The sequence below is a fragment of the Dromiciops gliroides genome, chromosome 4 (genome assembly GCF_019393635.1).
Source record: "Dromiciops gliroides isolate mDroGli1 chromosome 4, mDroGli1.pri, whole genome shotgun sequence".
Classification (NCBI taxonomy): Eukaryota; Metazoa; Chordata; class Mammalia; order Microbiotheria; family Microbiotheriidae; genus Dromiciops; species Dromiciops gliroides.
The window spans coordinates 60,329,917-60,335,718 of record NC_057864.1 but is presented as its reverse complement, the minus strand read 5'-3'; the positions used below and the strand labels follow the sequence as shown (position 1 = coordinate 60,335,718).

The 5,802-nt window shown below is 38.3% G+C and overlaps 1 non-coding gene across 1 annotated transcript; it reads right to left on the bottom strand.

Moving 5' to 3' along the window:
- Positions 1-3,534: 3,534 nt before the first annotated feature.
- Positions 3,535-3,637, bottom strand: LOC122726906. The gene has a single exon (XR_006352897.1). It is a non-coding gene; the product is annotated as a U6 spliceosomal RNA (small nuclear RNA).
- Between the last annotated feature and the right edge of the window lie 2,165 nt (positions 3,638-5,802).

The following is a 5,802-nucleotide window of genomic DNA, read 5'->3' as shown; positions in this document are numbered from 1 at the left end:
TGTATATTATATATGTATACCTGTATATTATATGAGTATATGAATGTAAAATTATATGTAAATGTAATTTGAGAAAGAGAAAAGAGGCAAGGAGAGGAAAGGAGAATGAGAAGAGAGGAGAGGGGAAGGCAGGGGAGGGGAGGGGAGGAGAAACAAAAACATCAAAAGATTAGAAATAGGAGAAAATAAGAAATATCTCTTTAGAAAAACAACTAACCTAGAAAATAGATCAAGGAAAGATAATTTAGAATTATTGAATTACCTAAAAGCCATGATCAAAAAAAGAGCCTAGACATCATCTATCAAGAAATTATCAAGGCCTCAGAGGGTAAAATAGAAATTGAAAGAATCCATTAGTCACCTCATGCAAGAGATCCCAAAATGAAAACTCCAAGGAATATTATAGCCAAATTCCAGAGTTCCCAGGATGAGAAGAAACTTTTGTAATCTACTAGAATGAAACCACTTAAATATTGTGGAGCTTCCATCAGGATCGCACAAGATTTAACAGCTTCCACATTAAAGGCTTGGAATATGATTCTGAAAGGCAAAGAGGCTAGGATTACAACCCAGAATAACCTACCAAGAAAAACTGAGGATACTCCTTCAGGGGAATATTTGACATAGAATGAGAGAGAGGACTTTCAAGCATTTCTAATGAAAAGACCAGACTTAAATAGAAATGTTGACCTTCAAATAGAAGAATCAAAAGATAGATGCATAAAAAGGTTAACATGAAAGAATAATCAGAGGAGACTCGATAAAGTTAAACTATTTACAGTCCTATATGGGAAGATGATACATGTAATTTCTAAAAGCTTTATCATCATTCATGCAGTTAAAAGGAGTTTACATAAACATAGGGTATGGGTATGAGTCTATTATGTTGGGATGATATCCAAAAAATGAGTGGATAAGAAAGATGCTGGGAGAAGGGGGAAGGGAGTAATAACATGGTGGAAATCATCTCACATAAAAGTGGTTTGCAAGGAAAATATTTCACATTATAGGAGCAAATGAGGGGGTCAACATTGCTTGAACCTCACTTTTATTCAAAGAGGGAAGAATACACACATACATGCATGCACACACACACACACACACGACCTCAGACAAAGCAAAAACAAAAATAGATTTAATTAAAAGAGGCAATCAAGGAAACTATAGTTTGCTAAAACGTACTATATAAAATAAAGTAATTTTTTTTTAATTTGCAGAAAGTTTCTCTGATAAAGGCCTCTTTTCTCAAATATATAGGGAACTGAGTCAAATTTATACATATAAGACCCATTCCTCAATTGATAAATTGTCAAGGGATATGAACAGGCAGTTTTCAGAAGAAGGTATCAAAGCTATCTATTATCATATGAAAACTGCTCTAAATCAAAATTGATTGGAAAAGTTCAAATTAAAACAACTATGACTTACCACTTCACACCTAGCAGAAATGACAAATACTGGGAGAAATGAGGGAAAATAGTTACATTAATGAACTATTAGAGTAGTTGTGAACTGGTACAACCATTTGAGAGAACAATTTGGAATTATACATACCCTTTGACCCATCCTTACCACTACTAGGTCTGTAACCCCCAAAAGATCAGAGAAAACTGAAAAGAACCTATATGTACATATTGTGTCAGTTCTTTTTGTTGGGGCAAAGAACTGGACACTGAAAAGATGCCCATAAAGTGAGGAATAACTAAACAAGTTATGGCATATGATTATGATGTGCTATTATGCTCTAAGAAATGATGAGGGGGATGGTTTCAGAAAAAGTGGGGAAGACCTATATGAACTGGTGTAAAGTAAAATGAGCAGAATCAGGAGATCATTGTTCATGGTAATAGCAATATTGTAATTGTGATCAGCACTTGTTGAATATATCATAGAAAGAATTCTTCATCAGGCCTGGGTTTTACAAGATGGCCGCTGAGGGCCTTTGATTTGGGGATTCTGTGATTCTATGATTTGTTTCAGGACACGAGAATGGAAGCCATATTGGGATAGGTGAGAAAGTCAAAGAACCGAGATTGGAGGAGACATCACCAGTGTCTTAATGGATTTTGTTTGTTTGTTTGTTTTGTGGGGCAATGGGGGTTAAGTGACTTGCCCAGGGTCACACAGCTAGTAAGTGTTAAGTGTTTGAGGCCGGATTTGAACTCAGGTACTCCTGACTCCAGGGCCGGTGCTTTATCCACTGCACCACCTAGCCACCCCTGTCTTAATGGATTTTAAAGCCTGTCATATGGAGGAGGGAAATCAATTTGTCCTGGAAGGCAGAAATAGAAACAAGAGGTTAAAGTTGCTTGGAGGCAAATTTTTGACCTGACATGAGGAAAATTGTCCCAACAAATCTTTCCCAAACGTTCCCCTGCTGCCTCAGGGAAGAACGGGTTCCCCATGATTAGAAGTTTTCAAGTAGATGTTGTATTCCCATTTGTTGGGGATTCCTATTCAGGGTTAGATATGACCAAATGGTTTCTGACATATATCACAACTCTGAGAGTTTACTGGTTTCTTTGTAATGATTTGGTAAAAAAAAAAAAAAAAAAAAAAAAAAAAAAAAAAAAAAAGCAGAAAAGAGATTGAGCAGTAATTTGAGGTTGGGGTTTTTGTTTTTCTTTTTTCTATCTGCCTTTATTTTTTAGGAAAATGAGAATGAAGACAGGTTTGCATAAATAAGAAGTGATGGGAGTGGGGTGCCAGTGGTAAAGAAAGCATTATTAAGTTACTTGAATCATCTGGCTCCTGAGGATTCCTGTGAACAACTTGAATTACAGTCTTTCTTCTTTATATTGGCCCCAAACATTAGGTATTTGGGAAGGGAAATGGGCATAGCACATAGTAGAGAGCTGGGAATTTGGCACATAATTTGGGCTGGAAAAGTTTTAATTGAACTGAGGATGAGGTGCTCATATCATAAGGCCACCTGGGAAGGAATTGAGTAACTCCATGTGAAAAGCAGGGGCTACATCTAGGTGGCACAGTGGATGCAATATTGGATTATACACGAAGAAGCCATGAATTCGAATCCTTCAATCTACCTACTAGCTGTGTGACTGGGCAAGTCCATTAAACTGTCCTAGCTGTGTTCAATCATCCATAAATAATAATACATATCTTATAGGGTTATGGTGAGAACCAAAAGAGATAATAAGTGAAAGATGTTTTGTAAACCTTAAAGTGCTATATAACTGCTAGCTATTATTGTATAACTATTATTAGCTGATGAGAAGATAAAGCCTTGGACAATGTATCATAATTAAATTCATCGTTTGTAGAGCTAATAGAGATGGAGCTGGAAGACAACACTGGTTCCTTTTGTCCCAAAGACCTGAGACACGTACTTAGATACAGATACCCTACCTCGCCTGCCAGTGACCCAGAGAACTATTTTTTTTTTTGATTCAGGGCATTTATTTTAACAAACAGTTGAATCCTCAAGATGAACTAGATGCCGCAACAGCTGCTCTCTTGGGTTTAGGTGTTGTTCCTTCACGGAATCCATTCCTGAATCAGTGGTAGGTGCCTAAAAATATGGAACGCTTCACGAATTTGCGTATCATCCTTGCGCAGAGGCCATGCTAATCTTCTCTGCATCGTTCCAATTTTAATATATGTGCTGCCAAAGCGAGAAACCAGAGACCTATTTACTGACAATACAAGTCATGCCTCCTTATCACAGATGGAGCTAAAGGTCAGGTAAGTGGAATATCTTGAACCCCAGAAATACACATGCACATATACACACAGACTCACATTCATACATACATAAAACACACTCACATGCACACATACATTCATACATACCCTCACACACAAACACAGAAATATAAATACATACACACACTTTCAATGAAGAGATTTAGCCTATGACTGTGGGAAACTCTCACAAACAGACAACTCTGCCTTTCTCTGCCTATGTGCTTAACCTTGCAGGAAGAACAAAGAGTCCTTTGGAACAGGGACCATGGTTCACCCCACACCAAGTACACAGAGGCCCTGAAGGCATGCGCTAAGAATAGAATACCAGCTCCCCCTGGACAATGGCTTACATATTAGGATCCTGATCAACCAGAGAAGCTGGTCTTTGCTCTGGGGTGGGGTAGACTTGGATTCTCTGGTTGAGCAGGCAGCTCCACTGTTCTACTCTAAAAACACGTGGGGTCAATCAACCACAATCATTAAATTTCCATTAGCGAATAGAGTAGAACATTAGGCCTAGAGTAGGGAGGGAGAGGAATAACTTCTCCTTCCCACCCCCCCCAAAAAAAAAGGTAAGAGAAGCTTTTGAAGTCTTTTATCTATTTTTTAAAAGGTAATTTCTTTACGATAGGCAGCTAGGTGGCACAGTGGATAGAGTGCTGTGCCTAGAGTCAAGAAGACTCATCTTCATGAGTTCAAATCTGTCCTCAGAAACTTACTAGCTGTGTGACTTAACCCTGTTTGCCTCAGTTTCCTCATCTGTAAAAAAATGAGTAGGAGAAGGAAATGGCAAATTACTCCTGTATCTTTGCCAAGAAAACTCCAAATTGGATCACAAAGAATCAGACACAACTGAAAATGACTGAACAATGACAAAAGTTTTCCTAAGGAAGGAAGCAGGGATTTAAAAATCATTTGAGAGAAATACTATACAATTGTCCATTATGTCAGCAATGTTTTTAAATGTCCATAAAAAGGTTCACAAGAACTACCCTCCCCCCAGAAAGAAAGCACTACTGTGTATCTGAAGTTCTGCATATTCCCCTTGAGCTCAAGGCAATGCAGAAGTATGTGTGGAGTCTTCAAAATCCTCCTGTGAAATTGGAAAGGGATTACTATGCCTATTTTATTGACTGGAATGGAATCAAACATTCAATCAACACGTACTTATTAAACACCTACTTTGTACCAGGCACAGTTCTAGGCACCCACACTACATGACAGAAAAGAAACAGTGTCTGCTTTCAAAGACCTCACATTCTATCAGGAGAAACAATATGTATACAGTACACACACACACACACACACATATATATATACACATACATATATGTTTGTGTGTGTATGTATAGGTATTTGCATATGACTACATACACACATGTATACATGCATATGTATGTACACATATGTGTGTATATATACACACACAAAAATAGGAATAAGGAAAGTGGGGTGGTAGTGAAGTACTTTAGGAGAAAAGAATCATCCCATATCTCATCTCAGTTCTTGTTTCCCCTCTGACCTGCTGGTTACAGCTTTCTTAAGCCAATAAAAAGAGGGGACCATAGCCAACAAGCACCTATTAAGTGCTTACTATGTGGTAGGCAAGACAGCTAGGTGGCTCAGTGGATAGAGCACCTGGCCTAGAGTTAGGAAGACTAGAATTCAAATCCAGCCTTGGACACTTACTAGGGGTTAAGTGGCTTGCCTGAGGTCAAGGAGGTAATGAGTATCAAAGCTAGGATTTGAACGTAGGTCCTCTAACTCCTGAAGCCAGAACTCTTTCAACTGCATCTTATCTTACTGAGTCCATTTCCATCCAGCTTATCTGCCTTCATCTCAATCCACTTCCGATTCTACCCACAACCTACCCAAAGTTAGCTTTACCCCAACTGTCTTATATTTAATTCTATTTCTTAAACTCCTTCCCCACCTTTCTCTTCCACTGTATTACCATACTTCTAGAAAGAATCACAGAATTACAACATCACAGTCTCAGAATTAAAAGACACTTCATATCCCGTCTCATCAACCCTCCCTGGAAAGGAATCCCTATTAAGTGGCCATCTAGCCTGCATTTGAAGGGCTCTCATA